Raw genomic sequence first — 10,212 nt, 5'->3', positions numbered from 1 at the left:
TTCTTTTTCCCCTCCCCAAAGCTCCAGTATATAGTTGTATATTCTAGTTGTAAGTCCTTCTAGTACTTCTGTGTGAGCTGTCGCCACAGCATGGCAACTGACAGATGAGCGGTCTGGTTCTACGACCAGGAACTGAACCCGGGCCACCGAAACGGTGAGAGCACCAAACTTTAACCACTAGGCAATCAGGCTCTAGATTCAATATTATTTTAATTGGTCAGGGAAAGGGGACTTCAATAGAGGGATGAGCCTAAGCAAAGGTAGGGGACTAGGAAAGCATCAGTTAGCCAGAGAGACACATCATCACACACAGCTAGAGAAACATTTGTCCTCTTCTCCCTCCCACCATATAGGATGCAGAGTTCTTTAATTTTAGAAGTTCCTTTTTTTGTTAGTTCTAGTCTAAAGATGTTTAATAACCTGTAGGGTTGGCAACATACTTAAAATTATTTTTAGACCTTTTTGGTGAAATTTGCCATTATAATTAATCTTCCTTTATAATACTACTCATAATCCTTGAACTATCACTGCAGAGAAATGAGGATAATTGGGATAATTGGCTATATGACTCAGCTTCAAGTCTCGTGATGGCCTAGACAATCTGGGTTGTTTAGAATTTGGGGCATAAATCCTCTGAACATCTCTCTGTCACCTACTTGTACCCACTTTTTATGGGTCAGTAGGTATAACTGACACTTCCCTCTAAAGAGATTTCCTTTATTATAGGCTGAATTGCGCCCACTCAAAATTCATATGGTAAAGCCCTAAGCACCAGTCCCTCAAGAATGTGACTATACTTGGAGATAGGATCTTTAAAGAGGTGATTCAGTTAAAACGAGGCCATTAGGGTGGTCCCTAATCCAGTTTGACTGGTATCCTTAAAAGAAGAGGAAATTTGGATGCAAAAAGAGACACCAGGGATGCCCACACACAGACCATGTGAGGACACAGGTAGAAGGAAGCCATCTGCAAGCCAAGAAGAGAGGCATCAGAAGAAACTGAACTTTCTGATGCCTTGATCGTGGACCTCCCAGCCTCCAGAACTGTGAGAAAAGAAATTTCTGTTGTTCCAGCTAGCCAGTCTGTGGTATTTTATTATGGCAGCCCCAGCAAACTAATGTATCCTTCTTCTTACGGTCTTCTCGCAACATAAACCTTGGGATTCTGTTACCTTTGAATTCATGATCATGGCAGCTTGCTCTATAGTTTAGAAGGCGTTTGTTATATACAGGATCTCATTCTAATTTAGATAACTCTGAGCTAGACTTCAGGCTGGTGTCCTTATCCCCACTTTACGGATGAGGAAAGCTGAGGCCCAAGAAAGGCGATTAGCTTGTTTGCTTGAAGTTTTGCCAATAGGTCATTATGGATCCAAGAATCAAGCCCGGGTCTCCTCATTCTAACTCTGATGCTTTAGAGATTAGGCCTCCTCTCCTTATAGTGATTTGTTCCTACAAGACTTTGCTGGTAATGTCTCCGGGGCACTTTAGAAAGATGTATGTTGGTTCTGGAGCCATACTTCATGGGGCTAAATCCTGCTGTGCCATACCTCATCTGAGTGGCCCTCGGAAATTAGTTACTCACTTTGTGTCTTAGTGTCCTTATTTATCAAATGGAGATAAGAATAATGTCAACCTCATAATATTTTGAGGAGATTAACTGATATATGTGGCATGCTTACTAGATGTGGGTTCCAATTATTATTCTTTTCTGTTCTATTCTGATAATCTAAGTCCTGAAAATTCAGGCTAAATACACTCAACTTTTAAGTTGAGTGACTTAAATTCCAAATCAGGACTCACTAGGGAATTCCAGATTCTCTAAGTTCCAATGCTTCTTCACGAAAGGGGAATTTTTAATATAGAGACATTGATAGCTATAAAATTTTAATTAATTGCAACTTAATGACTCAAAGCCCAAATTAACTAAAATTTCTTTCTTCTATTTTGTTTTTAAGGAGAAAGAAACAAATCAGGAAAGGCAGCTATTTGCTTAAACGGTTAATATTTAACGAGCACCTACGTTGTGTAACGTATTTTCCTGTGTACTGTGAGGGACACAAGGATGAACCTAATGCTTAGTCTGTCCCCAAGTTGTTTACAGTTTAGTAGCTAAGATAGGACATGTACATATAAGTTTAATATAAGGCATAGATAATAAGGGCAACGAGAGGAATATGAGTATTATTCCGAATTGCTGGAAATCTGGAACTTGGGAGTAAATTTTTTTTCAATTAAGGCACATCATAGACTCAATGAATTTTGAGTTCTGTCTCCTACTGTCTTTACAACAAAACTAATGATAGGAAAATGATTCCTGAGAGCCTGCAGGAACCCCCTTATTACAGCAAGGTTCACTTATGGTTTATTGGACTGATGTAGAAAAGGTTTTTTTATTTGTTTGTTTGCTTATTTGTTTGAGGAAGATTAGCCCTGAGCTAACATCTGCCAATCCTCCTCTTTTTTCTGAGGCAGACCGGCCCTGAGCTAACATCTGCGCCCATCTTCCTCCACTTTATATGTGGGAGGCCTGCCACAGCATGGCTTGCCAAGCGGTGCCATGTCTGCACCTGGGATCTGAACTGGCGAACCCCGGGCCGCCGAAGGGGAAAGTGTGCACTTAGCCGCTGCGCCACAGGGCTGGCCCCTAGAAAAGATTTTTGAGCAAAGAAATAAAATACGACCTTTATTCCTGCACCAGACAGAATCACATCACCAGAATATTCTGTCCCATTAACTCTGAGCCTGCCTGACCTCAGCTGGAGGCCAACATCACACTTTTTAGCGACTTCAGAAGTTCTCAGTGTTTTGAGGATTTTTGAGGGCAAAGTTGTAAAATGCTCTTACTGTTTGACGAGACAGACTGGCAAAAAAAGAGAAGTGATAAATAACAAAGATAGCTATTTCTTAATTCTTACAATAATTTTAATAAGTGGGAGCAATATTGTTACCCCATTTTATCGATTAAGAAACTGAGGCACAGAAAAATCAAGTAACATGCTCTATATCGCACAGCTAATAAGTATTGGGTCCAGGATTCTAGCTAATTCCAGCAGTATGCAGAGAAAGCATGTTAACTCTACATGATACTCCAAACAACACAGTACAAAAATGAGCAAAAAAAATGGAGAGGCAAATCACAGGTGAGAAAACGTAACAGACAATGAATGCATGAAAGGATATTCAGCCTTTGTAGTAATCAGAGAAATCCAAAAGAACAAGATACCAGTTTTAGTCTTGAGAGTCATACAGTATTTGTAGTAATTGCTTAACTCTGTTGTTGAAGAAAGAAAGTGACCAAAGAGGTGGCCAGCCCAGTGTGCAGTGGTTAAGTTCACACGTTCTGCTTTGGGGGCCCAGGGTTCGCCAGTTCAGATTCTGGGTGTGGACCTACGCACTGCTTATCAAGCCATGCTGTGGTAGGCATCCCACATATAAAATAGGGGAAGATGGGCACAGATGTTAGCTCAGGGCCAATCTTCCTCAGCAAAAAGAGGAGGATTGGCGACAGATGCTATCTCAGGGCTAATCTCCCTCAAAAAAGAAAAAAAGAAAGAAGACAGTAACCATAGAAAATATATAAAAAATGGACATGGCTGAGTGCCAATAAAAGTTTATTTGTGAAACCAGGTGGCAGGCCAGATTTAGCCAGTGAGCTACAGTCTGCTGACGTCTGCATTATGATAGTCTATGGACTATGACATAAATATAAGAAGGAACAGACAAAGGACTTGAAGGAATAGCTCAGATATAATATTAAGGGAAAAAATGGGAAGTTTCAGGGTTATGTATACGGCAGAACTCAATTGTTGTAAAGAATTGTATATCAAAACATACGACAGTTGTATGTTGAAATGTGTGTTTCAACAAGTATGTTGAAAAATATGTTCACAAATTTATGCATGTTGGTTCAGGCAAAGTGTGGAGTGTTATATACCAGTCTACTACCCTCGGCTCCTTCACCTAGGCAGGCAGAGACTATTGACATTCTCTATATATGCTCTGACTTGTTTGCCTCTGTAGACCAGAATATATTATTGTTAGAAGTGAAAGGAAAAACAAACAATATATCACAGAAAGATGCAAAAAAAGAAAGAAGGGAAAAAAGGAGAGAAAGAGGGAGGAAGGGAGGAAGGAAGGAAGAACTCTTCTTAGTTGATCCTTTTTTTTCAGGAAGATTAGCCCTGAACTAACTGCTGCCAATCTTCCTCTTTTTGCTGAGGAAGACTGGCCCTGAGCCAACATCCATGCCCATCTTCCTCCACTTTTTTATACGTGGGACGCCTACCACAGCATGGTGTGCCAAGTGGTGCCATGTCTGTACCCAGGATCCAAACTCGCGAACCCCGGGCCCCTGAAGCAGAATGTGCACACTTAACCACTGCTCCACTGTGCTGGCCCCTCTTAGTTGATTATTAAGCTTTCCACTGGAGAAACACTCTGCAAGAAGGAGCCCACGATGTGCTCTAGGCAAGTTTTTCACAGGTGGAAGGCAGGTCAGGATATGTGCCCGGCAGAGGAGAGGACCTCAATAAATTCTTCACTAATGAATAACTTCATGAAGGTATTTTTCTGAAGGAGAGAGAAAAGATCAATGATTTATGAATATTCTTGCACTCCTTTTATCTAATTTTTATATAAAAGAAGGCAGAATAGCATGGATAAGAGCGTGTGTTTGAGTTCTTGCCATGCCCCTTACTGGCTGTGTAACCATGAAGTTTCTAACTTCTCTGTGCCTCAGTTTCCTAATCTATTTGGTGGAGACCATAATAATAGGCATATCTACCAAATAAGAACTATTGTGTAAACAATATGAGATAACATACAAAGTGTTTCAAATAATGCTTATACTGAAAAGGTTGAACCAAATGCAATTGATATTTGACTCTTTATCCTATAAAAATGGCAATTGAATATAACAAAATTCCATAAAAGTTAGATTTTGCTTTACAGGTCTTGCCAGTCTTGAGTAGTGGGCATGAGGGGTTGGGGTGAGAATCAGCCATGGATATGGCGTAGTGCACTGGAACAACCTGTGGGCTATGCAGACAGACTTGGGTTTTGATCCTGCTTCTACTGTGTGACTTTGAGCAAGTCACTTACCCTTGCTAAGACAGTCTCCTTATCTGTAAAGCAGGGATAATAATATACCTCCCCCTGTTGTTGTGAGGTTCCATTGAAAATCTGAGTGCCTGCTCAGGGCAGCACCCCACGTGCACAGGGTCGGCATCCACAAAGAGCAGGTGTCCTGTGGTTGACTGCCATGTCCTCTCATGTGTGTTGGTTCCTTGGGTACTCTTGTCTTCTTCTCTGTGGCTAACTGCTTCTCCTGCTTCTGCTTCAACTTGTAAAAAACTTCACTCTGCTGTTTATGACCTCCCTTGGAGACTCTGCCTCCAGTCCAGGTTCTCTGTCCCCTGGGGCTGTCTGCCACCCTCTTCTTTTCCCGCCTCAGCAGCTTCTCTGCACTCTGCTAAGCAGCTCCTGGCCCACCTGAGTCTCTCTAGTTCCTACATCTCTTACAGAGATTGACACCTTCCGTGCGTATTTCCTTCTGCCTAGGGACTTGGGACAAGCATCACCACCCTCAAAAAGTGGTCCTCAGTGATGACCCCAAAATCCCGTAACTCTAGGGAGAATCTGGGTACCTCGATGCTCCTCTCTTAGGGTGAACATCTGCCATACGCCATCTCCAATCCCCACATCCATTCATATTCCCCTTGGCTTCATTTTTGTCTTTCAGAAATGTTGATCCTGATGTTCTAGGATCTAACCAGCTTTCCTAAAATCCTCTTCCCATTTCTCCCCAAAGTCCTATCTGGTTTTTATGCTAAGGAAACTCTTAGTAAACGGTCTTAAAATGCTAGAATTTGGGGGGGAGTATATACAGCTTTAGCACTCCCCACCCCAGCCTCCCTTCCAGAGCACACAAACCTTTGCAACTTGCGGCACATACAATTTTCTTGGAAGTGTGATTGTGGGGTGGAGGTGGGGAAGCAACCCATGAAAACAACTGTATTCTTTTTTTTCCCCCCCAATTGTTAGCATTTTTGCTGGTGGCAACAGTTTGCTATCAATTAGAAATGATTGGGGTCTCAGGCTCAGGAAAACTTCTCCAGATAACAGTCATAAGATACCAATTCCTTTTGCTATCTCACCTGCCTCGGGTGGCCTTTCCTGCATGTGAGATTAGTTGCAAAATTCATGTGTGTCTGGCTTCATAAACATTTACTACCTCCTATGCATTTCATCAGAAAACAGGAGGTTAAAACTTGCACATACTTACACCTGTCTAACCTCTGGGAAGAAGTTTGGCTTTTCTTTTGTTGAACAGGAAACTTCTCCAAGGGGGAGTAGTGATACCTGACCCCACAGGTATGCGCATCCAGAGATCACAGAACAGACTGTACAACTTAAGAGCATGCATTGAAAATTCACGCTGTGCCCAAGGGAAAGCAAGTTTAAGGACCAAAATCTTAAACAGATTGTGCTCAGTACTCATCCATCTAAATAGCTCTTCGTGTTTTCTCAACTTTTCACACTCTCCAATTCTTCCCATTGGAAGAGCATTTGGTCTTGGAGTTCAGATGTTTTGGTTGACTCATTTTGTGCGGGACTTGGGAAAATTACTTAACCTTTCTGAGTTTCAGTTTATCTTTTTGCAGCATGGGGATACCAATAACTACATCATAAGGAAATTATAGACTACTAACATGGGATTGTGACAAGTATCGTGCATTTTCTAGTCTAGTGTATTTCCATCTTGGGTGACTGTGTGGCATCCATTCTCCTGTCTTGATGGCATTTGATTTCCTTTGGGAGATTTATGTCTCACAAAGTTTACGTACTCTTGGTGAGAATGTAGATTCAGGAGCCCCTTTCTCACCATTGGAGTTGATGGAGTCTCTTTGCCAGATCTTTCTTTGCTTCACCCGATATGCCTAAAGGGAAGTCTCAGAATCCAAATATAGCTAATCAGACTTTCTAGTTAGGGAACCGTAAATATTGATCAAAGTAGCTGGAAGATATAGCTAAAATCCATTCACTACAGGAGCAGCTTCACTGTAGGACTGTAGAGTGCTTCCTCCCATGAACACTTTCTGAGTCTCCAGGCTCCTATCTGCTGAGAGCCCGGTCCTTCAGCTTTCTCATTAATCTTTTTACTTCCTTCCTATTTTCTCCAACCCTTTTTATTTCTTCAAATCTTTTTTCATTTATTTGCAACCAAAAAAATCCTTATTTATATACACAAGCATTATTTTATTTGACTCTGACAATAATCCTAAGAGGAAGGAACAATAATTGCTCTCATTGTTCTTATGAGGAGGCTGAGGCTCAGAAATGTCAAGTAACTTAAATAAGCTGTGTAGTAGGAGAGGCTGCAATTCGAAGCCAGGTGAGGAGGGAAAGATTAAATAGGATATAAGCACTTGAAGGCACCTTGCACAAAACTTAGCACATCATAAGCACTTATTAACACTAATTAATTCTAAAATTCATTATGAGTCTTTGTGTTCAGTGAAAAACGACTACCTACTATGAGGGGAAAAAAGTAACATACCCACTGTGAGAAAATGTAAAACAAAGTCATCATTTAGTGGTTTATAATTTTACACGAATATTGTTCACCATCTTTGTTCATTTCTCAAAATGTGGACTTTTTAAGGGCAAGTTCTCTGCTCTGGAATCTCACTGCATTTCCAGAGGACATTAGGAAATTTGGGTACTCAGGCTGTGTTGAGCAAGGTCTGTTAGAAACAACTCACAAGGCCTGGACTAAGATGTTTTCCTATGGCTTAGTGTGGTCCAGACTTTGCAATAGCCACTGCCTCAGCTTCCAGACCCTGCTGACACCTCTGTTCTCCTGGAGTTAGTGGGAACATTTGCTAAGCCCTCTCAATCACTGCTTGACGAGTGTGTACCAGTAACAGTCTGGGGAATGTGTCCAAGTTAATTATTTAACAGAAATTGCACAGTATAGCAGTGACTACTCACCGGTTGTTTGAAACTGGTAATAATATAACAGCATGAAAACCATTTTCATAACCCCTGTTATTAAGTTTATCTGGACTTTTCTCTGTATTTCTCAAGAGGCAAGTTTGCTTTCTTTTCAGGCATATTTTCATTCAAATAACCTCAGTTTTAGATTTATTTATTGCATATACTTGGTGCTTTACTGATACACAATAAAACTCCAGGCCCTTGAGTGTTTACTGCGCCTGGAAACATTTTTTAATAGAATGAATTCCTAGGGGAAAGTCAAGCAGTGTCTTGTCTTTTCCTTTTCTTCTTTAGGTGTTTTCTACATTTCTTTTCTTTTCCTTTCTTTTTTCTCTTCTCTTCTTTTCTTTCTTTCTTTCTTTCACTTTTGTCTTTTTTTTAAATCCAAGGCTATCACAGAGTGGACTCCAGGCTCCCCGTGGGCGATTGTACCAAATTAAATCTGACCTTTCCAAGTGGTCATTCTGGTCATTTGGCAAGGGTGAAGGACAGGCAGCATGCAGGCCTGCACTTGTTTAGTTCCACCAGCATCGTGCTCTCCAGCTTCCTTGCAGGAATATTTTCCACTGCGATAAAGTGGTGTGGATTTGGAAGACTCAGGGCTGGCTTGACTTTCTGACTGTTCTGTCTTGGTCAATATGTCAATAATCAGTTAGGGGGCTGTTCTGTCCAACTTAACACTTGGGCATTGCACACTCTCTCTTCAGCTGAGTCCCTGATCATGCTGGGGTTGGCTTTCACACGTACCTCTTGTTAAAGTTGTAGCTTTTTGATAAATGTGACCAGTCTGAATGGAGTGCTCTGGCAAGGGAGCAGGCTTCTTTGGTGCTCAATAATACTTGGACCTGGGCTCTGGTATTCTTATATAAAGTTCTTTCAGAATTTCACTGCACCCTGGCTTGCCAGAAGTACTGAGTATCTCCTCTGATGGGAGACAGTTTTCTTTATTGGATAGGTATCTTTAAATACGGTTTCAGGAGTCCTTCCGGGAGTGTCTGCAGGCAGAATCGTGACATACAATTGTCCTCTGATTAAAGGACACTTCTATGGGGATGATTTATTCTACAGAATAATTTGCCCGGAGGAACTTGGGAAAGGGACTTGAGGTGGTTGTGCTCATTCTCCATATAAAGAATAGATAACATTTCCAATAGTGATCAGTGTTCTGAAAATATATCTTAAACCAAAATGACATTATTGTCACAGGAAGCCTTTGAGATGACTCTAGCCCCAGACACCATCTGACTATATCTTCATTGGAAACTCTGAGAGGGACACGCTTACTGAACCCTGAAACTTCCGGAACTGTGAGAGGGAAAACTAGTAACTGATTACGACCGATAACTATTGTGTATGCCATTAAGTTTGGTAGGGTTTTTATACAGAAATAGATAACCAGAACAGCAAATAGAAGCCCCAGAATTAGAACTCAGTTTCTTTGACTTTGTCTATTGCTTTGATTGCTTCATTAAAATAATTTCTTGGTTTTCCTTTGGTTTAAATTAGAATTTAGGAAATGCTTTTATTTAAGGTATACTGAGGGTCTTAGACTATTTTTAGCAAATGAGATAACTGGGAAGGCTATCACAGATTTTTTATTTGAACCTCCTCCTTATACAGATGAATACATTAAGCCTCAGAGAGTTCATTATTTAGGACTGTTGTAAGTGGTGAGATGCTATGCTGATTTAAAACTTAAGTGTCTAAATGCTGCATTGTAGTTGGCAATAACAGTCATAAGCAATGGCGCTCAACCAAGTTGTTCCCACACACCATTGACCAACAAGACATAGTTGTCTTGATAACATATTATCAGGTTCACTTGATCCAAAAATCTGGGCCTCCACTTGATTTGGAAGGCCTGAATTATGCCTGAGAAACGAATTTATTTTTTAGTATTCACTTCATTTTGTGCTTTGTCGACAAAATCAAAATACTCAAATGCATGCAGAAGTGCGCATGCATATGGTTAGTCATTTGTATATTTTTACATTACAGTTTGAAAGATTTTTGTGTTCTTTTCCTTGAAAGCTATTGGAAGAAATGGATTAGAAAATTGAAAACTATAAAAGACAGAATCAAGGTGTGTGAGAAACAGGGTGTTTGCTGAAGAAGCCAGTCTTCTGTGGTTGGCTGGGGGAACACATATTGCTGCCTTCGACAGCATGTGGTCTCAGAGAGTCCTGGGGGAAGATTGCAAGAAGTTGATGGG

Source organism: Equus przewalskii, chromosome 3 (genome assembly GCF_037783145.1).
Source record: "Equus przewalskii isolate Varuska chromosome 3, EquPr2, whole genome shotgun sequence".
In the NCBI taxonomy this organism is placed as follows: domain Eukaryota; kingdom Metazoa; phylum Chordata; class Mammalia; order Perissodactyla; family Equidae; genus Equus; species Equus przewalskii.
Note: the sequence above shows the minus strand (reverse complement) of the source record.